Here is a 23924-nt window from a genome sequence, read left to right as displayed (position 1 = left end):
AAACATTATAGAGTTATGTAGACATGAACGCTGCCACCTCCCTGATTTGTGACTTAGTTTTTATACTAAAGTTTTCGGATCAGGAACTGACAAGGGCAAGGGGAAATTATCTTAATAGTCTTGCTGGCTATGTGTGGGCACGGCTAGGTGTGGACACGGCTAGGTGTAGGCACGGCTAGGTGTGGGCACGGCTAGGTGTGGACACGGCTAGGTGTAGGCACGGCTAGGTGTGGACACGGCTAGGTGTAGGCACGGCTAGGTGTGGGCACGGCTAGATGTGGGCACGGCTAGGTGTGTGCACGGCTAGGTGTGGACACGGCTAGGTGTAGGCACGGCTAGGTGTGGACACGGCTAGCTAGGTGTGGACACGGCTAGGTGTAAGCACGGCTAGGTGTGGACACGGCTAGGTGTGGGCACGGCTAGGTGTGGACACGACTAGATGTGGGCACGGCTAGGTGTGGACACGGCTAGGTGTAGGCACGGCTAGGTGTGGGCACGGCTAGATGTGGGCACGGCTAGGTGTGTGCACGGCTAGGTGTGGGCACGGCTAGATGTGGGCACGGCTAGGTGTGGGCACGGCTAGATGTGGGCACGGCTAGGTGTGGGCACGGCTAGGTGTGGGCACGGCTAGGTGTGGGCACGGCTAGATGTGGGCACGGCTAGGTGTGGGCACGGCTAGATGTGGGCACGGCTAGGTGTGGGCACGGCTAGGTGTGGGCACGGCTAGGTGTGGGCACGGCTAGGTGTGGGCACGGCTAGGTGTGGGCACGGCTAGGTGTGGGCACGGCTAGGTGTGGTCACGGCTAGGTGTGGGCACGACTAGGGTTTAAGAGCTGTGATCCTCTCGGCTCGAATAGCCTTTAAACCACTTAGGGTTTACATTCGAGGGAAGATGAATGGAATCGTAAGCTCTGAACACTTCAGTATTGGAACATTGACCTGAACTTACTCGGGAAGGAGTAAATGACAGTTACGGACACAGGTCAAGAGGTTCAGGGACGGTCAGCCACGAGCATGTCGGTCAGGGACAATTAACGCACAAGGGGGGGTGGGTGGAAGAGAAGGGAACGATCAGGAGAAAGAGCTAAGCCATTACGACTATATACCATTGGAACAAAGAGGGTGGAGTTGAAACATTAGTTGATTTAATTACTTAAATGAGGTATCCTAACTGTGGTTCCCTAATCAAAGCAAACAGAATTGATGATGTACGTGACAAGGACACAAGTGCAGTACTTACGACCACATTTGGATTTTATACAGTAAATCTGCAGAAAGTTTACTGTTGTCTTTATTCATGCAGATTCATATGCAAATTCACTGCATGAATCTCATGCAGTGAATATGCAAGAGATTCTTGATGTTCCATCATCCTTGTGTCTATCTTGTGTAGCTTCCGGGGATCAATGGCCCAGCGGCCCGGTCTCCGACCAGGCCTCTAAACCGTTCCATTCACACGGATTGCGCTCCATTCTCACCTAGCTCACTCTCATATCTAAACTTCCCTCTTTTCTACAATAGCTGTGGGCTATTTGAGGCCCGGCAGTCTTTTTTATGTAGACTGATAATCACAGGCGGATTAGCAAGGCCGCAGTATATTAGGCAACATCACTATCTCCTACGCACTTCATCTGACCTGACTTGACACTGATGGTATATGTAGAAGGTATGAGTTCACATTTTCTACCGATAATTCTTAAAGTGTGGCACTGGGACCGACCACGATTGGCCATTGACACTCCTATACCCTTCAAGTGTCATCTTGGAGAGTTGGATGAGGCTACGCCTAAGCGTGTAGCCTCCAGCCTTGGATTGCCAGAAAGACAACCATTATTTTTTTCCGTAGATAAGTTTTTAGCAACAATGAATTATGAACTAATTTACAAGATTAAATTCACAGAATTAGGTTCAATTTCTCCAGCACATTATGTGACTCTCTAAGCTTCTCGTCGCCTCCCACACGATGGGCAGCGAGCACATACTAAAGCAATTAAAGTGTCCATCCTTCGCTCTCAATCTTTTATTTCAACTATTCATGAGTTTTCTCTTTCTCTTACATAGCAAATTATTCCTTGCCAAACTTTTCGTTTTTTTTATTTTTTGGCACATCGGCAACTAATCAAAAAATGACGACAAATTGGACAGGGTGGAGCTCATTACTTGGGGAACTCATTACAGGCGCTGCAGCTGTCACTCCCACAAATTAATGTTTTTCGTTTGGGATAATTACCAGAGGCTTTCATATGATGACAGTTGTCAGTTTGCCAGTGCTGTCAGTTCTAATGTCACGTCCTTATTTGTGTTGTGACAGCTGTGTCGTAGATCATATTCCACCAGCAACTAAATAAAAATAATTTATGTATTTAGTTTACAAGCTAATGCTGGATAGTTCATTGCCTCTCCCTATCTGCACTGTCCGTAAGCCACCATCTCTTACCCTTCACTGTCTACACTGTCCGTTAGCCACCATCCCTTGCCCTTCACTGTCTACACTGTCCGTTAGCCACCATCCCTTGCCCTTCACTGTCTACACTGTCCGTTAGCCACCATCCCTTGCCCTTCACTGTTTACACTGTTAGCCAACATCCGTGCCAGATTTAGTGGATGCAGGTAAGACATAATACACACTACATGGTGTGTATTATGTACACTACACACTTGTTGATGAGGGGAAATAGGTAAGGCTGCGGTGCATCACAGGATGAAGAGAGGACTGCAGTGTGTAGATGGAAGGACAGTTAATTATATCAGTGAGGAACAGATGACTGTAGTGTGTCGATGGAGGGAGGAAGAATTCTGTCGTCGACCACCAGTACTACCTCCGCGGGCCCCCCAGAGGTGCGTCGACTCCCAGTTCTACCTCCGTGGCCTCCTATAGATCTGTCGACCCTCAGTATTGCCTCCACAGACCCCCAGTACTACCTCTTCGGACCCCCAGAAGTCGGTCGACCCCCAGTACAACTTCTGACGACCACTAGTATTTTCCCAGTGAACTTCCAGTACTTCGTCTGCCGACCCCCAGTACTATCTCTGTAGGCTCCCAGAGGTCCGTGGACCCCCCCCCCCCCCAAGTACTACCTCCGTGGACCCCAGGTTGGGAAATATCCCAGCTACAATATTAGTTTCCAAACATATTATATTGGGTATCAGTAACATTCACTAATCATGCACCAGGAAATCACAATGACGTGATATATCAACAACAGTCTGGCCAAGAGCAAGTTTGCCTCAAGACATCGGATGTCTTAGCATCAAGGTCGTGACTGTGTACTTCTCTAAAGATACCAGTCTAGTATATCTTGTATACGAAAAGGCGACATATTGTATGTAATGTGGCATGGTAACGGGTAACGGGTTTGTATTTACCACAGGGGCTACAGGGTGTCCATAGATGGAGGAGGAGCTGCAGTGTATAGATAGAGTGAGATGTCAGGAAGGTGGCAGGGCTGGGCACCTGGAGCCCCTCACTATATAAACCCTTCTCACGCCTCACTGACTACACCCGGGAGCCCCCATCTGCCACACAACCTGCTCTGAAACCTTCCACTGTGAAGCCCTCCAGTAGTGTTGACAGTCTCTTGAACGTAATTCACCCCCTTGAATTGTCCAGTAATCATAAATAACATATTTGGTTACAACTTTTCATGATGGATCACTAACATTTATGAACTCAATTTTGATGCTAGATCATAACAATGGAATTTTTTAAACGATTTCTTACGATGATAGTGGAAATCCAGAGGCCTGCAAGAATGTGCATAACATCTTAAAAGTATATTACACAAAATGACAGGATTAGTACAAATAAATTTAATTAATTTGTGATTTGTGTGCAAAGAAACATTAGATATTATTGTTATAACAGAAACATGAATGAATGTAGAAAACAGGACGTTGTCGTCAGAATATAAAATTAAGTGATACACAAAATTTCCCCCTGATACTTTAATGAAGTGAGGAAGGGGGAATGTAAATTTGTCAGAAACCAATTACAATATAAAGAATTGAATGCGAATAACGATAGTTTAGTGATAGCAGTTATACACGGAGTAACAAACCTCGAGAGAAGGGAAGACTTTATATTTGGGAATTAAGGTCTAGCAATGATTGTGTCTTAGAAGTTTTTAATTTTGGTAGAATAAACTGGACTAACAAAAATGAGAATTCTGAAGCAAAAGCATTTGTTCAAATTTAGTTCATAGTGGATTTCTTAACCAACATAATAAGGGGCCAACACAGGGAAAGTTTAGACTTAACCTTAGCTAACAAGGACACAACAAATATATAACATCGAAATAGGGAGTGACTTAAAGATCCGGGAGGATCGCAAGGAAATCAAATTTATAATTGCATGGAAAACTCCTGAAAGTAAGAAAATCTGTTACGGTGCCAGAGTTCCATAAACTTGATCATGCGGTATAGGAAAGTTACTTGTTTGATGAACTGTTTTAGTTGACGAAGTTGGTCAGATGTTAAGTACGGGATGCCAGACGTTCAGGAAAGTGACTTACTGCATATGTGAAAATAATTAGTAATGGCAGTCCCGCAGCTGATGAAGCACTCAACCTTAAATATATATGGCTTCAATAAACTGCCCGAAGTATCACGTACCCTATCAAACTTGATAAGCTAATGAATTTGTAAAACAACTGAAGCTGAGACGCTAACGACGCTAGCAGCCGCTGAAGCTGACACACTAACGACGCTAACAGCCGCTGAGGCTGACACACTAACAACGCTAACAGCCGCTGAAGCTGACACACTAACAACGCTAGCAGCCACTGAAGCTGACACACTAACAACGCTAGCAGCCACTGAAGCTGACACACTAACGACGCTAACCAAAGGCTAAAGCTAGTTAACAAAGAAAATCAACAGGAATTTAACCCTCACGTCACTGGAAGACTCACGAGTTAGAGGAGATATAGGAAGAGGGTCCCGGTGCAGGCGATGAGTCACAATAACGTGGCTGAAGTATGTTGACCAGACCACACACTAGAAATTGAAGGGACGACGACGTTTCGGTCCGTCCTGGACCATTCTCAAGTCGATCCCGGTAGTACAGTTCGCCTGGGCTCGAATCCCGGGCTAGACAGTAATGGTTGGGCGCGTTTCCTATCACCTCATTCCTCTATTCACCTAGCAGTAAATAGATACCCCAGGAGTTAGTCAGCGTATTGTGGGGGTTGCATCCTGGGGAGGGTCAGTAATTCGACCTTGGGTGGAGGGGTACCTCGATATAAGCCTAACATGTACTGTATATGTAAACTGTGAATGAATTATATGCCTACCTTACCTTGAGGTTACCTTGAGGTGCTTCCGGGGCTTAGCGTCCCCGCGGCCCGGTCGTCGACCAGGCCTCCTGGTTGCTGGACTGATCAACCAGGCTGTTAGACGCCGCTGCTCGCAGCCTGGTTGATCAGGTATCCTTTGGAGGTGCTTATCCAGTTCTCTCTTGAACACTGTGAGGGGTCGGCCAGTTTTGCCCCTTATGTGTAGTGGAAGCGTGTTGAACAGTCTCGGGCCTCTGATGTTGATAGAGTTCGCTCTCAGAGTACCTGTTGCACCTCTGCTTTTCAACGAGGGTATTCTGCACATCCTGCCATGCCTTCTGGTCTCATGTGGTGTTATTTCTGTGTGCAGGTTTGGGACCAGCACCTCAATTATTTTCCACGTGTAAATTATTATGTATCTCTCCCGCCTGCGCTCAAGGGAGTACAGATTTAGGCTCTTTAGTCGGTCCCAATAGTTTAGGTGTTTTACTGAGTGGATTCTAGCAGTAAAGGATCTCTGCACGCTCTCCAGGTCAGCAATTTCTCCAGCTTTGAAAGGTGCTGTCATTGTGCAGCAGTACTCCACTCTAGAGAGCACAAGCGTTTTGAAAAGTGTCATCATCGGTATAGCATCTCTAGTATGAAAAGTTCTTGTTATCCAACCTGTCATTTTTCTTGCAGTTGTGACGGCTGTTCTTGGCTGTTATTGTGTTCTTTAAAGGTAAGGACTACCACATACAAAATTATCACGTGAATTGATAAGGTAGGTAATGATATTATGAAGCACGTGTGCTCCGCGAACAAAGAGACACAGGTCGAAACAGTCCTCAAATGAGCCTGAGAGACGTTAGAATTTGTTTGTCAGTGTCAGAGTAGTTAATAAAAGTAAGGTATTAGGCAGCGATGTGGTGGAGGCAGACACTATACACAGACCTAAATATAGTTACCAGAGAGGCAATTAAGCTGAGGAATTTGAACACCTTTGATTGGATGTTGAGAGGCGGGACCAAAGAGCCAAAGCTCGACTCCGGCAAGCACAACTGGGAAAGATATGAAGCTCACTAAAACGAGAAGAAGTTAACAAACTAATAATCAAACCACTGTGGCTAACAAGCCACTACATCTCGTAAATTAAGGAAGGTGATTGGTCAGAGACCTGCAAGGCAAAACATTCTAACAAACTCTCTCTCTCTCTCTCTCTCTCTCTCTCTCTCTCTCTCTCTCTCTCTCTCTCTCTCTCTCTCTCTCTCTCTCTCTCTCTCTCTCTCTCTCTCTCTCTCTCTCTCTCTCTCCTTCTCTCTCTCCTTCTCTCTCTCTCTCTCTCTCTCTCTCTCCTTCTCTCTCTCTCTCTCTCTCTCTCTCTCTCTCTCTCTCTCTCTCTCTCTCTCTCTCTCTCTCTCTCTCTCTCTCTCTCTCTCTCTCTCTCTCTCTCTCTCTCTCTCTCTCTCTCTCTCTCTCTCTCTCTCTCTCTCTCCTTCTCTCTCTCTCTCTCTCTCTCTCTCTCTCTCTCTCTCTCTCTCTCTCTCTCTCTCTCTCTCTCTCTCTCTCTCTCTCTCCTTCTCTCTCTCTCTCTCTCTCTCTCTCTCTCTCTCTCTCTCTCTCTCTCTCTCTCTCTCTCTCTCTCTCTCTCTCTCTCTCTCTCTCTCCTTCTCTCTCTCTCTCTCTCTCTCTCTCTCTCTCTCTCTCTCTCTCTCTCTCTCTCTCTCTCTCTCTCTCTCTCTCTCTCTCTCTCTCTCTCTCTCTCTCTCTCTCTCTCTCGTCATTGCACCAATTTACAAAAATCGAGGGACGCCAGCAAAAGACCATCAGGCCTGAGGCAGCTTCTCCAACTTCAAAGTGAAGGAAAATATCTCAGATATTTTCCCTCGAGCAACGCGATGGAAAACTCAGAACTTAAAAGGATGAAAGAGCTTTTCCTGGTATTGAGACACTCCATCATGGACGAACAATGTAGAGTAATATTCGTGTGTAACTTGCAATATGAGATAAATTTGAGTAGAGAGAGAGAGAATGGGGGAGAGAGAGGTGAGACTAACAGACCCAGGCACTACCGGGTACCTCTTATAGTACTCACCTAGCTGTACTCACCTAGTTGCGCTTACAGGGGTTGCGCTTCGGCTCTTTGGTCCCGCCTCTCAACCGTCAATCAACTATTATACAGGTTTCTGAGCCTACTGGGCTCTATCATATCTATACTTGAAACTGTGTATGGAGTCAGCCTCCACCACATCACTGCCTAATGCATTTCGTTTATTAACTACTGACACTAAAAAAAAATCTTTCCAATGTCTCTATGGATTATTTGGGCACTCAGTTTTCACCTGTGTCCCCTAGTGCGTGTGCCCCTTGTGTTAAATATACTGTCTTTGACTACCCTTTATCATTTAATTTGAGATCTTGTATGTGGTGATCATGTCTCTCCTAACTCTTCTGTCTTCCAGCAACGTGAGTTATAATTCCCCGTAGTCTCTCATCATAATTCATGCCCCTCAGATCGGGCACTAGTCTGGTGGCAAACCTCTGAACCGGCTTATGCTTGACGAGATATGGACTCCATGCTGGAGCTGCATCCATACTCCAGGATCAGTCTGACATACAAGGTTCTGAATGATTTCTTACAAAAGTTTCTAGAGGAAGTTCTTATGTTGGCCAACCTAGCATATGTCGCTGATGTTATCCTTTTGTTATGGGCTTCAGGGGACAGGTCTGGCGTGATATCAACCCCCAGGTCTTTCTCTCTCAGACTCCATTTGTCAACTACCATTTGTTGGATCATTCATTCAGTTTGTCCACGTCTTTTTGAATTTTCGTGCTGTCCTACTCTGTCTTAATCCTTCTCATAATTTTGGCATCATCAGCAAACATTGAGAAGATTGAGTCTATACCCTCTGGAAGATCATTTACGTATATCAGAAACAGGACAGGTCCGAGTACAGAACCCCGTGGGACTCCACTGGTGACTTCACGCCAATATGAGATCTCACCCCTCTCTGCTTCCTATTGCTTAGGTACTCCCTTATCCACTGGAGCACCCTACAAGTGGATAAGATTGCCTCTTTCTCCAACTTATGCACCAGCCTCTTGTGGGGTACTGTGTCAAAAGCTTTCTGACAGTCCCAGAAAGTACAATGTGCCCACCCTGCTTTTTCTTGCTTAATCTTTGTCACCTGATCGTAGAATTCTATGAAACCAGCGTTCAGGGATTTATCACTCCTGCACCCATGTTGGTGGTGTGTCACGAAGTCCCTTCTCTCCAGATGTGCTATTAGGTTTTTTCTCGATCACCTTGCATGGAATACAAGTTAAGGACACTGACCGTGTAAGTTCAGTGTCTCTTGTCTGTCACCTTTTTTATATATTGGGACTACATTAGCCGTCTTCCATATTTCTGGTAGGTCTCCTGTCTCCAGTGACTTACTATACACTAGGGAGAGTGGCAAGCAAAGTGCCTCTACACACTCTTTCAATACCTATGGTGAGATCTCGTCTGGACCAACAGCCTTTCTCACGTCCAGATCCAAGAGATGCCTCTTGGCCTCATCTCTGGTTATTTCGAATCCTTCCAAGGCCACCTGGTTTACTGCCACCTCTCCTATCTTGAGGTTATCTTGAGATTATTTCGGGGCTTCTTGTCCCTACGGCCCGGTCCTCGACAAGGCCTCCACCCCCAGGAAGCAGCCCGTGACAGCTGACTAACTCCCAGGTACCTATTTACTGCTAGGTAATAGCGGCATCAGGGTGAAAGAAACTTTTCCCATTGTTTCTCGCCGGCGACAGGGATCGTACCCGGGACCACAGGATCACGTGTCCAGTGTTCTGTCCGCTCAGCCACCGGCTCCCTCAAAGATATCCTAGATCAAGGACTTCAACTCATTCTATTGTGAAGACCTGGAATTTCTTGTTGAGTTCTTCACACACCTCTTTGTCATTCTCTGTATACCTGTCCTCACCCATTCTAAGTTTCATCACCTGTTATATCACTGTTGTTTTCCTCCTGATGTGGCTGTGAAGCAGTTTTGGTTTGGTCTTGGCTTTATTAACTATATCATTTTTATACTGTCTCGCTGCTTCTCTTCTCACACTGACATACTCATTCCTGGCTCTCTGGTATATCTCTCTCTGCTTTCCCTTTTGTTCCTTTCTTTTGCTTCCATACAAGCCCTATTAAACTACGGATTCTTCTTTTGCTTCTTATTTTTTTTCCTTTTGGGCCGGGGGACTTTTGGGTGATGGAGTTAATCTTGTCTTGTACGGTCTTAGTTCTGAATTCTGTGTCCAATGGTATTTCACATGGAATTTTCTCATTTCATAATTTCCCTTTCGATATGTCAGCCCCCTTGTTTTCTAGTTCTCTTTTGGGGAAGATTATTCCTAGCTCTACCAGGTAATCAAATATCAGTATATTGTGAGCTCTCATTCCCAAGTGGACTCCCAACTTAACTTCCCTTAAATCCGATTCATTCAGGGTGAATATCAGATCAAGCATTGCTGGTTTGACTTCTCTCAATCTTGTTAGTCCCTTGATGTGTTGACTTTGAAAGTTTCTTGTTGCTATGTCCAGCAGCTTAGCTCTCCATGTGTCTAGTCATTCATGTGGTTCTCTGTTCTCCCAATCTATATTTCCCGTGGTTGAAGTCTCTCATGATTAGCAGTCTGGACTTGTTCTTGCTAGCGACAGAAGCTGCTCTCTCTATTATATTAATGGTAGCCTAGTTGTTTCCATCATATTCCTGCCTGGGTTTTCTGTCATTCGGTGGGGGGTTATATATGACTATTACTATAAGTTTTTGTCCCCAAATTGCTATGGATCCTGTTATGAAGTCACTGAAACCATCACAGCTCTGGATAATGATCTCTTCAAAACTCCAGTCCTTTCTTATCAGCAGAGCTACTCCACTTCCACTCCTTCCTTCCCTTTCTTTCCTAATTACTTAGTATTCCTGCAAAAACACTGCATTTGTTATGGTTTTCGATAGCTTTGTTTCTGTGAGTGCTATTATGTCTGGGTTTTCTTCTTGTGCCCATTTTCGAAGTTCACTTGATATATTTGTAGTCCCATCTATGTTTGTGTACAGTGCCTTGAAGCTCATTTTCTCCTGTTCATTCTTGCTTCCTATTCTTGGTGGTCTTTCTGCTGATGGAGGAAGTAGTTCTGTAGGTGTGAAATTTGTGAGTTGGTTAACAGGTTGTCAGAGGATTCTGGGGTGAGGGGTGAGGGTCAAGGAAAGGGGGGATAGGGAGGGAATTTGGGTGAGGGGGGGGGACAGGGAGGATATGGGTTGATGGGGGGCAAGGAGGATATGGGGTGAGGGGGAGGGGGGACAGGGCGAATATGGAGTGAGAGGGGAGGGGGAACAGGGAGGGAATGGGGATATTTGAATGAGCATTTGAATGGGGACAGGGAGGGTTAAGGGTAAGTAGGATTTCTTTGAGGAGAAGGGCGTGGGTGTTGTCCTCTCCTTGGAGTTACTAAGGTGCTGGTTGGGAGTTCTCCACTCCTCTCTGGGACTGTTGTGTTGGGAGTTGTGGTGTCCTGGTTCTCTCATCTCTCCCTGTGCTTCCTCCTTGCAACTGCTACCATTGATCTCTCTTTCCTCGTCATGTCCCTCTGGAGGAACACTTTCTTGTATCCACTCATGATTAACAGTTGGCTCTTCCTTGCTATAATTTCCTCCTTTGTGATCTCGTTTGTAAACACTATCTTTATCAGGCGATCTCTGTCCTTGTTGTACCAGCCTAGCCTGAAAACCTTCTCTATGCTTTGTCCAGCCCCCTCCATCCATAACCCCTTTAGGGGTCTCTCACTGACACCCCTGTCATTATCTTTCCATTCTGTCTTACTGGAGCCTTCTTGTTATTTAATGCCTACTGCTACCTTTGATCTTTTCCTCTCCAGCAGCAGACTAGTGCACCTTGCTATTTCCTGTGAGGTACCTGTTTTCATGGCTACTTCCTTCACTGTGGACATTACTTCTGAACTCTTTCTAAGCATTTCTGCAATAGTTGCATATACAGTGACAGCCCCTTCCATTGATACATTTCCATCTTCTCTAGGTATGATTATCTGGTGTTGAGCCTGAGTAGGGTATAGTATAGTATAGTATAGTATAGTATAGCATAGTATAGTATAGTATAGTATATATAGGAGCTCTGTCAACTAAGCCACAGACAGCCTTAATGAAGAAGGATTCCAGAAGTAGCTAACCGCTATCCAGCTGGAATTTTATACCTTCCCTGGCTGCCACTAGAGCACGATGGAATATGATGATCCACGCCCACGTCATATAAATTATATGACGTGAAAATCCCCTGAAGGATATCCTTCAGGAGTCTCTGGTGATGTCAACGAGCCTGGAACCTATTTCTTTGAAAAATCCCAAGGCACTCCTACCACAGGCGCCATGCGTCTCAGATACTAAGGGAACAAAGGTGTATTGACCTTCCAGTCGCCTGTACATGACTGATTTTGCCGTTTCCCTGTGGTTGGCTGCCCCACCTGCTTGATCACCTCCAAAGTGTATGTAGGTGTCAGCGAGGATGGATTCACATGTGTGGTCCCACACCAGCTGTCGCCCCACTTCAAGGAGTATACTATTATGCCATCTGGGCGAAGTGCAGGAACGTTTGGGTTTTGGTCCATTAGGACGCGATGTTCTCTCTCCGCTCCGTCATGCAGAGGGAACGGCTGAATCTTAATATCTGCTGCAGAAATGTCGACGACATATTCGTATGTATTGACAATGATAACACATTGGAGAGGTTCCGTGGCAAGTTACAAGAATTCTAGAGATTGAAGTTAACCATTGAGAAAAGTGAAGGAGGCTGGATTCCTCGAAAAAATGGATTCCTCGGATTCCTGGATTCCTCGAGGCCATTCCTCGAAAACATCGAGGAATGGAACCTACCGTTGACGGTAACTCGGATAGGTTCATCACAGATGTGTGTCGTAAACCACCTGATGCAGGAAAATGTATGAACGTTAAGAGCGAATACGTGGACGTCTATAAGAGAAGCGTCATCAATGCATATATAGGTCGTGCAATACGTACATGCTCTGCTTGGCAACTCTTACACCACGAACTTGAACGAATCCACCAAATTGTTGTGAACAACGATTACAACAATACAGAATTCAACGAAATCGTAAAAAGTTAGGCCGCCATCTGACTGAGGATAATCAGGCCCCAGGGATGGAAAATCAGCCCCCAAGGAAAGACATTATAGTGTATTAGAAAAATACATTCACTCAGGAATACAAGAAGAATCGGAAGGTGATACGAGATATAATTGACGGGAATTGTAAACTTTGCAGTGAAAACGCCAGGATTTACAATTTATTATGCCATTTATTATAACAAGCCTGTAAACATTGTAAACTTTATAATTTATTATAATGCCCTGTCATTTAGTATAAAAACCCTCGTACATCTTCCCTCATTATGAGAAATCACATCTCTGCCTCCTCTGACAAACTGTGTACTAATGTAGTGTAACAATACTAATACAGCTCTGGAGACTGTGCACTCCGAAATATATGTTTCACTGGACGCACGACGAATACATTAAGTAGACGTCTTATACTTCATTTGCAAGACAGAGATATTAAGCAACATCATTCTCAACACCACAACATCCTAAATAACCAAGACATATTAAAAGATACGACAATAATTACACGCAGTAAGAGACTTCGTACGCTTGAGGCTGTGTTCATTCGGGAGCTGACACCAGTAATCAACATCCAGATGAATTAAACTTCGAGCGAGAATGCAGCTCCTCGATGGTTCTCCACTAATCCAGTGGGAAGATGAAAGATCTGGCATACAACGAGAAGCTCGAGTCAGGCAACAATCACCTCACCCTATCATTCGCTGCTCCCTACGATTAAGGGTGTTAGGTGAATCGTAGAGTGAGGTGTACCCACACTTATCTAGATTTCTTCTTGTAAGCGAAGCACTAAGTTCAAGCAGCCCTCAGTTAAAAGTTAGTTGAACACTCATCGGCACGTCCGGACAAATGAAAATAAAAATCAGCAACAGACTAAAGCACCAATTCCTTCCAGTCTAAACAAGAACTGGACCTCGAATAACTGGAGGAAACAAGCCACTACTCCACAAGGCAACAACAACCGAACAGATCAGGGCAGCAAAATGAATACACCTGCTATTGCCTCCAAGTCGTCCCAAGCACGAATGACGATCCCTTCGTCATCAAATGTCCCAGTTGCTGGATGTAGCAAAGACGCTAGGACCCAACCCAGAGTCTCCTCAATTACCAAAAAAAGGAAAGGCAGCAAAAGACATATCAGGTGACTACTGTTCCAATGATTACTGCCTCCCTGACAGAGACCTTCAGCAAGATGTTCGACAAAGCATTCCAAGCACTGGAACAGACCAACCCTCAGTCAAGGAGGGAAATGTCAACAGAGTTCAAAAAACAATCAACTGAACTTATTTCTTCCACACTTCTAAAGCCATAAATGAAAAGGTTGCCGAGATAGAGGTCGAAGAAGGTGACGAAACTGAATTGTATCAGCACCCAGAGGCATTCTCCATTCCAACCAATTATTATTAACACCTTTATTGACAACATTTAATTAAAATTTTGCCTAATCTGAGATATTTCAATTAAGTCTTATTATAGTGATGCTGGTATTAACTGTCACACAGAACAGAGGGTCATACACAAGACAATAGATCTATACTGTAAGCTGAAGCATATATATATATATATATATATATATATATATATATATATATATTAGTATATTTTGGTAGCAGTCTTTCCTGTAGACATATATTATTAAATATGACCGAAAAAGTAAGATTAATAATTTTAACACGAATTTTCTCAATCTTTCGTACATTTCTTTTCACTGTTGGAGGTAAATCAAAAATCAATTCTCCAAAATTCATTTTTATTTCTAGTCTGACGCGACACGAGCGCGTTTCGTAAAACTTATTACATTTTCAAAGACTTTAGTTCACAAATACACAACTGAATAGAACTTACGTATCTCCGATTTTATATCTACATTTGAGTGAGGTGGAAGGGGTGATGTGGCATTAACACAAGACAGAACAAGATGTGGTATTCATAGGGTATTAATTTCATCAACACAAGACAGAACAAGAAGTGGTATTAATAGGGTATTAATTTCATCAACACAAGACAGAACACGAAACAATGGATATTGAATAGAAGTGTTTGTAGAAAGCCTATTGGTCCATATTTCTTGATGCTTCTATATTGGAGCGGAGTCTTGAGGTGGGTAGAATATAGTTGTGCAATAATTGGCTGTTGATTGCTGGTGTTGACTTCTTGATGTGTAGTGCCTTGCAAACGTCAAGCCGCCTGCTATCGCTGTATCTATCGATGATTTCTGTGTTGTTTACTAGGATTTCTCTGGCGATGGTTTGGTTGTGGGAAGAGATTATATGTTCCTTAATGGAGCCCTGTTGCTTATGCATCGTTAAACGCCAAGAAAGAGATGTTGTTGTCTTGCCTATATACTGGGTTTTTTGGAGCTTACAGTCCCCAAGAGGGCATTTGAAGGCATAGACGACGTTAGTCTCTTTTAAAGCGTTCTGTTTTGTGTCTGGAGAGTTTCTCATGAGTAGGCTGGCCGTTTTTCTGGTTTTATAGTAAATCGTCAGTTGTATCCTTTGATTTTTGTCTGTAGGGATAACGTTTCTATTAACAATATCTTTCAGGACCCTTTCCTCCGTTTTATGAGCTGTGGAAAAGAAGTTCCTGTAAAATAGTCTAATAGGGGGTATAGGTGTTGTGTTAGTTGTCTCTTCAGAGGTTGCATGGCTTTTCACTTTCCTTCTTATGATGTCTTCGACGAAACCATTGGAGAAGTCGTTATTGACTAGGACCTGCCTTACCCTACAGAGTTCTTCATCGACTTGCTTCCATTCTGAGCTGTGGCTGAGAGCACGGTCGACATATGCGTTAACAACACTCCTCTTGTACCTGTCTGGGCAGTCGCTGTTGGCATTTAGGCACATTCCTATGTTCGTTTCCTTAGTGTAGACTGCAGTGTGGAAACCTCCGCCCTTTTCCATGACTGTTACATCTAGAAAGGGCAGCTTCCCATCCTTTTCCATCTCGTAAGTGAAACGCAGCACGGAACTCTGCTCAAATGCCTCCTTAAGCTCCTGCAGATGTCTGACATCAGGTACCTGTGTAAAAATGTCGTCAACATACCTGCAGTATATGGCCGGTTTCAAGTTCATGTCGACTAAGACTTTTTGCTCGATGGTACCCATGTAGAAGTTTGCAAACAGGACACCTAGGGGAGAACCCATGGCGACCCCATCTACTTGCTTATACATGTGCCCATCCGGGCTCAAGAAGGGTGCCTCTTTAGTACAAGCTTGGAGTAGTTTCCTCAGAATATTTTCTGGTATGTCAAGAGGAGTACAGGCTGGATCACGATACACTCTGTCGGCTATCATTCCGATTGTCTCGTCCACAGGTACGTTGGTAAACAGCGATTCTACGTCCAACGAGGCTCTTATCCCTGTGGCCCGTGTACCCCGCAGTAAGTCAACAAATTCCTTTGGAGACTTCAAGCTGAAGGCGCAAGGAACATAAGGAGTCAGCAGGCCGTTGAGTCGCTTCGCCAGTCTGTACGTGGGTGTGGGTATCTGGCTAATGATTGGCCGAAGTGGGTTTCCAGGCTTGTGTGTCTTGACATTTCCATACGCATATCCAGGTTTATATTCCCCAATGATCTTTGGCAGGTGGAGTCCGGTTTTCTTGGCGTTCACAGTTTCGATCAGTTTGTTGACCTTTGCTTTTAATTCGGCTGTAGTGTCCTTCGTTATCCTATGGAACTTAGTTTGGTCAGAGAGTATGATGTTCATTTTCGCCAGATATTCGTCTTTTTTAAGAATGACATATATTGGCGACTTGTCACCTCTCCTGACAACTATCCTTGTTCTCACGAAGGCTTTTAGCTGCCGCTTTAAGCTCGGGGGACAATATGGTGCTTCTGTAATTGCCTCGATTCTTTCCTCCTTCTGCAATAAGTTCTGCTTGTAAGGTATCTTTGGTAGTGACCTTCTTTTGTGTCTCGAGGTCGAATATGTCGTCCAACAGAATTTCCAACTCTACTTTCCGGGCCATCTCACTCGGTCTGGACATAACATGACAGTTTATGCCCAGATTTAGGAGAGTGACTTGGTCCTCAGTGAGGTTAATTCCTGTAAGGTTCAGGAAGCCATTGGTCGTGGAATTGCCATAGGTCCTCCATATAATGTTGTTAGTTTCTTGATAATCCTTGTTTCAGTGCTGAGGTGATGTTGGTCTGTGAGGATGTCGAGGTGTTGTTCAATGCGGGTACGGATACTTTCGTCGATGTTGCTATTTCTCCACTCGTTTGTAGCATGAAGTAGTTGCGTTTTGTTGTCTTTGATTTCATTCTCTGCCTTGTATATCTGATCACGAATCAGATCCTGGCGATATTTTATCGTGAAGGCTTGATTCCTTGCTGCTGGGTCGTGCGCTTTAATATTAGTATATTTTGGTAGCAGTCTTTCCTGTAGACATATATTATTAAATATGACCGAAAAAGTAAGATTAATAATTCTAACACGAATTTTCTCAATCTTTCGTACATTTCTTTTCACTGTTGGAGGTAAATCAAAAATCAATTCTCCAAAATTCATTTTTATTTCTAGTCTGACGCGACACGAGCGCGTTTCGTAAAACTTATTACATTTTCAAAGAATTTAGTTCACAAATACACAACTGAATAGAACTTACGCATCTCCGATTTTATATTGTTACGGTGCCCTCTCCTATTTCTTTCGTTTGCCGGCTTAAAGAGTCATATCAGCTCTCCCTACTGATTCTCTGAGGTTCAGGGAGTCTAATGATATATGTGGCGACCAGACCGGCTGCCAGTTAAGGCATGGAAGTTATATTATAAGTTGTAAATAAAGGAAAATTGGCGCCCTGTTATAAAATGAAACAGTATCCCCTACGGCAGATGTGACCTTTTGGAAGGGACATTAGTCGATCGCGGATTGGTTGACGTAGGTCGCGGGCGACAAATCAGGGCCCGCCATGACGTCACCGAGTGCCCCGGGCGGCGCCAACGTCAGAGTTGTACTGACCGTGGAAGCGACAGGACGCGCCTCGGTCTGCTCTCAAGGATTGGAGGCTCTGCAAGCCTTGTTCAGTGGATTGAGCTGGCCTTCGTTGCCCACCATAGTTATTGGAGACCCTGCGCTTCTGGGAAGCAAAGAGGAACCAAGTTCAGTGAGCAGAGAAGTGCCCAAACTTGGAAAATATTCGGCGACGACGCTGGGCGGCGCCGCTGGCTGGACGTTGAGGTCTGGAAGGTGGGCGAGCAAGCTAGCTGTGACTGGGGTCACATCCACTGAGAATCTTGGAAGGACGATACAGTGCCTAGGACAAGGAGCGACGCCCTGTGGGAGAGGCGAGTGTGGGGAAAGATAGTGATTAGCTCAGCGCCCATCGATGAACCAGGATTGGGGCAGCTGAATCTCAGGGATTGGAACGGCGACGACGCGAAGGCTTCACGACACCTGAGGACCTGTGGAACGCCCTGGATCGTCGAGGATCGACCCAAGGAAGCGTGGGAACCTCACACCATCGAGGGACAGGCGTCGTGAGCCAGGAGTGTAAGGTAGATCATTTCCCTCCCATTACCCCTTGTATGAGTAGGCTAGTTAGGCCACAATATTTACTCGTGTATGTGGCAGCAAGACTTTATTACTTTAATAGTAGAGTAGGCTGCAAGGCAGCTTGTGTCCAGAACTGTCAGGAAGGACAGTGTGTATGGATGGCAGGACAGTGAAGAAGAGGTGCCGACGTGGTGAAGAGGCCCTCCTGTGAGAGTGTGAGACTCCTGTCTTCCTGCCCGGTTGAAGGAGAGTTGGAGGTCGTGGAAGAAGAGGCTGACGATCTCCAGACTCATCATCAATATTCCATATTCATGTATTACTTGTGATTGTGTGTGTGTGTTCATGTAATTTGCGTCAGTAAATCCACACATTTTATTACTGTGTTTGAGTGTGTCTCCATTTGTGATATTTCTCTATTGAGCATACATTTCTGGCTACAAACGATATATGATACACCCACTGAACTGCATTGCTGGGGTGCAGATATAATAACCCAGCTGGCGACCTTGCTAAGAGGAAGATAGAGAAGACAGGCGGGAAAGGAGTTCCTGCAACCCTTTTTGTCTGGCAGGCAAGACTCAGGGAGGTTATGGTTATAGGTAAGCCTGAGTCTTCCTTCACTCCCCCACGGGTCTAGGCCGGAACTGTTAACAGCAGTTTCCCCGTGGTTGACTGAAGGGCTTCCAGGGTGAATCAGTGGCACCCCTGTTGGTGGAAGCAAAGACCTGCGGAGGTGGGCATTGTTGGTCCTATCTTGTGTGACCAAGGAGACTCCGGTGAATCCAGGGAGTCGGAGGGGCTGAGTATTTGGGCCCTTTGAGCCCCTAGCAGCCGAGTGTTAGCAGAGCCCCGGACCGCCCACCCCCACGTGACAAGAGAACTGGCGACCTCGCCAGGATTCGAACCCCAGTAGCCAAGAACTGGGAACTTCGCCAGGAAGCGTGGATCAAGCTACAGTGTGGACCAAATTGCAAGACAAGTGTTGCCAGGGTACTAATACAGTGTGGCCAGTGAATTCGGTGGTACTGTTACTCAACCAGCTAAGGGACTGAAACGGTGAAATTAGTGCCTACTAACTTGTCTGTGCTGTCGTGTATGCTCAATGATATAGAGATGGAGGAGGACAAAGTAAAGAAATTTATTGACACAAGGGACGAGAGAATTTTGGAAGAGTGTACCAAGGCCCAGCTCCAACAAGTGGCAAACCACTTTGGGATCAGGTTGAGGACGACTAAGGTAGCGGAGCGAAGGATAGAGATCATGGCACAGCTCACAGCTCGAGAGGTAGCGACGGGAGAGGAGCCCTCTCAAGAGGAGCTGTCCCGAGGAGAGCCGTCGCAAGGTGAACCGTCCCGACTAGGGCCTCCCCAAGCGCCTACCAGTGTGGAGAGAATTCACAGTGAACATGGGAGCAGTGGAAGGTCCAGCTGTAGTAAGAGGAGCCTGCAACTGGAAATAATGAAGATGCAACTGGAAGCCCAGCTGCGACGAGAGGAGAGAGAAGCGCAAATGCAGCGAGAGGAACGTGCATCTGAGCTGCAGCGAGAGGAACGTGCGGCTGAGCTGCAGCGAGAGGAACGTGCAGCTGAGCTGCAGCGAGAGGAACGTGCAGCTGAGCTGCAGCGAGAGGAACGTGCAGCTGAGCTGCAGCGAGAGGAACGTGCAGCTGAGCTGCAGCGAGAGGAACGTGCAGCTGAGCTGCAGCGAGGTGAGCGAGAAGCACGGCTGCAGCTGCAGCGAGAGGAGCGAGAAGCTCGGCTGCAGCGAGAAGAAGGAGAGAGACGACTGCGAGTGGAGGAGATAAGGGCAAAGAAAGAAGTCGAATTGCGTCGCGTTGAACGTGGTCTGCCCTCACTACCTGCACGGCGGGATGACCTCAAGGTAAGGGAACGTGACTTACCTACGTTCGAACCACAAGAAGCTGAGGCGTTCTTCGAACACTTTGAACGGATAGCGACTCTGAAGGAGTGGCCGGAAGATGATTGGGCTGCTCTGGTCCAGGGCAGGTTGACTGGAGAGGCCCGGGAAGCCTATAACATGCTGGACCTAGAGGAGTGTACTAGTTATGACGCGATTAAGAATGCGGTTCTCCAATCATTCCGGCTGACTCCAGAGATGTACCGGAAGCGGTTCAGAGAGTGTACAAGAGCGTCGGGAAAGACTTACGCCGAGACCGCCAGGGATATGGAACGGAAATTCCTACGATGGTTGAAGGCGGAGGAAGCGGAGTCGGTGGATGATATCAAACGACTGATAGTGATGGAGAAGTTTATGTCAGTGCTCCATCCTGAGTTGCGAGTAAGGTTGAGAGAAGCAGGTATTAAGGACCTGAAGGCTGCAGCGGATCGAGCCGACATGCTGGAGGAGGCACTACATATCAGGAGGGAGGGGCCGCCCAGACACTCGCCTTATCCCAGGTCGGGAGGGAACCTTAGGAGTTCAGGAGGAGCGAGGACGGGTGGGGACTCTCCCAAGAGTAGTGTGCCCGATGAAGTAACGTGGTTCAAGAGCTCAAGAGACGCGGGTAGGAAGCCCCAAGCTGTGAGCAGTGGACCTAGCTCAGGAGCAAGTGCTGCAGTCCCGGACACGACGACAGGGAGTCCAAGGAGGACCCAGGGGACGTCTGCAAGTGGTACCGCCAGAGTGACTGGCGAGTGGCCGCCCAGGGGAGGCAGCCGATGCTACAACTGTGGTGTGAGAGGACATTATGCCCGCGAGTGTGAGGAGCACCAAAGGAATGTAGGATTAATGTTGGAAGAGGAGAGAGTGTTTGTTCACACCCCATATTATAGTGGACCCAACGTGAATGGTTGGGAAATGAAGTTGGGTGAACATCCCTTCGTTTTCGGGGCCAACGTGAAGTTTGGAAAGTCAGACCCAGTGGAGGTTGCCGTGCTTCGAGATACGGGTGCTGACATAAGTATGGTGACCAGGAGTATTCTCCCCAAGGAATTTAATGATTCACCTGTGGGAGTGGTGAGGATACGCAGTGTGGGGGAGGAATACAGGTTGCCACTTCACGAAGTACAGCTGATTGCCGACTGCGGAGTCGAGAAAGCTATAGTAGCTGTAGCCCCTAAGTTACCCCTAGAGCATGTACAGATGGTGCTGGGTAATGACCTCGGAGGAGGCAGGATACAACCCGATTGGGCCAAGAGTGCCTATGTTGCAAGCAGCGGTACAACCCTGCCAGGTGAGGTATCGGTCGCTCCAAATAATAGTGAGGAAGCCGAATTCGCCAGGGAAAACGTCGCCAGAGACGACGACAACGAGGGCGAGAGTGCAGAGAGGTCGTCGGAGGTTGTGGAAAACTCCGACGGGGACCTCTGACTAAGCCTGATGATGCGTGTGGAGGAGTGGCGAGGAGCAGCTGTACAAACGCCTGGGGCGGTGAAGAGGCTGCAGACCGCACTCCCTCCATACAGAAACGTGAATAAAGTAAGCTCAGTGGATGAGCGAACGGCAGTGAGGGGCAGAGTGGAGGAGCCACGACGCAAGGCACCCTATGCCGGCCAGATGAATAGTGGTAGGTGCAAGACGAACCACCGTAGTGAGGTGAGCCACAGGGAGGTGGAAGAGCCCAACCACGAACCGAAGAAGACGTCTGCAGGGAAGAAAATCTCATGGAGGAGTGAAGATGTTCGTCGGGAACGAAGGAGCGAGTGGTATAGGAAAGGCAATACGAAGAAAGCAGGGAATAGGTACACCCAGGGTAGGCGCCAGCCTAACCAGAGGGGCATTGGGCCATCGCAAAAGCCTAGTGTGGAAGAGAGGAAGCTGCTGGATGGAGTACAGGTTACAAGTGCCACTGTGAGGAGACAACGCACCTACGGGAGAAGAGGAACCGAGAAGAGAGAAGATTGGCGAAGAAGAGATCATGAGAGGAAACATGGAGTACCTGTAGGACGCAGTGGAAATGCAAGACTATCTCGGAGTGCACGACGCGGTGGAGGCGCTGCATGCACTGAATCTTACAGTGGTAACGAGCCGTGGGAGTACACTCGTAGCCACGGAGAGAGGATTTCTTGTAGGTGTTCAGGGAACACCCATCACACCCGGTCCTATGCGAGGTGGAGATATAATGAGACAAGTGACTGGCAAGGTGGAACGAGCCACATCGCCAACTGGAGGAGTGACACTTCAGGGACGGAGGGAGCAAGAGTATAGATGGCCCTCTTGAGTGCTGCTCTTCCGATATGACTCTTATTTTAAGGGGAGGGGTATGTTACGGTGCCCTCTCCTATTTCTTTCGTTTGCCGGCTTAAAGAGTCATATCAGCTCTCCCTACTGATTCTCTGAGGTTCAGGGAGTCTAATGATATATGTGGCGACCAGACCGGCTGCCAGTTAAGGCATGGAAGTTATATTATAAGTTGTAAATAAAGGAAAATTGGCGCCCTGTTATAAAATGAAACAGTATCCCCTACGGCAGATGTGACCTTTTGGAAGGGACATTAGTCGATCGCGGATTGGTTGACGTAGGTCGCGGGCGACAAATCAGGGCCCGCCATGACGTCACCGAGTGCCCCGGGCGGCGCCAACGTCAGAGTTGTACTGACCGTGGAAGCGACAGGACGCGCCTCGGTCTGCTCTCAAGGATTGGAGGCTCTGCAAGCCTTGTTCAGTGGATTGAGCTGGCCTTCGTTGCCCACCATAGTTATTGGAGACCCTGCGCTTCTGGGAAGCAAAGAGGAACCAAGTTCAGTGAGCAGAGAAGTGCCCAAACTTGGAAAATATTCGGCGACGACGCTGGGCGGCGCCGCTGGCTGGACGTTGAGGTCTGGAAGGTGGGCGAGCAAGCTAGCTGTGACTGGGGTCACATCCACTGAGAATCTTGGAAGGACGATACAGTGCCTAGGACAAGGAGCGACGCCCTGTGGGAGAGGCGAGTGTGGGGAAAGATAGTGATTAGCTCAGCGCCCATCGATGAACCAGGATTGGGGCAGCTGAATCTCAGGGATTGGAACGGCGACGACGCGAAGGCTTCACGACACCTGAGGACCTGTGGAACGCCCTGGATCGTCGAGGATCGACCCAAGGAAGCGTGGGAACCTCACACCATCGAGGGACAGGCGTCGTGAGCCAGGAGTGTAAGGTAGATCATTTCCCTCCCATTACCCCTTGTATGAGTAGGCTAGTTAGGCCACAATATTTACTCGTGTATGTGGCAGCAAGACTTTATTACTTTAATAGTAGAGTAGGCTGCAAGGCAGCTTGTGTCCAGAACTGTCAGGAAGGACAGTGTGTATGGATGGCAGGACAGTGAAGAAGAGGTGCCGACGTGGTGAAGCGGCCCTCCTGTGAGAGTGTGAGACTCCTGTCTTCCTGCCCGGTTGAAGGAGAGTTGGAGGTCGTGGAAGAAGAGGCTGACGATCTCCAGACTCATCATCAATATTCCATATTCATGTATTACTTGTGATTGTGTGTGTGTGTTCATGTAATTTGCGTCAGTAAATCCACACATTTTATTACTGTGTTTGAGTGTGCCTCCATTTGTGATATTTCTCTATTGAGCATACATTTCTGGCTACAAACGATATATGATACACCCACTGAACTGCATTGCTGGGGTGCAGATATAATAACCCAGCTGGCGACCTTGCTAAGAGGAAGATAGAGAAGACAGGCGGGAAAGGAGTTCCTGCAACCCTTTTTGTCTGGCAGGCAAGACTCAGGGAGGTTATGGTTATAGGTAAGCCTGAGTCTTCCTTCACTCCCCCACGGGTCTAGGCCGGAACTGTTAACAGCAGTTTCCCCGTGGTTGACTGAAGGGCTTCCAGGGTGAATCAGTGGCACCCCTGTTGGTGGAAGCAAAGACCTGCGGAGGTGGGCATTGTTGGTCCTATCTTGTGTGACCAAGGAGACTCCGGTGAATCCAGGGAGTCGGAGGGGCTGAGTATTTGGGCCCTTTGAGCCCCTAGCAGCCGAGTGTTAGCAGAGCCCCGGACCGCCCACCCCCACGTGACAATATCTACATTTGAGTGAGGTGG

This window comes from Procambarus clarkii, chromosome 25 (assembly GCF_040958095.1).
Source record: "Procambarus clarkii isolate CNS0578487 chromosome 25, FALCON_Pclarkii_2.0, whole genome shotgun sequence".
In the NCBI taxonomy this organism is placed as follows: domain Eukaryota; kingdom Metazoa; phylum Arthropoda; class Malacostraca; order Decapoda; family Cambaridae; genus Procambarus; species Procambarus clarkii.
This window is presented reverse-complemented; position numbering follows the sequence as displayed.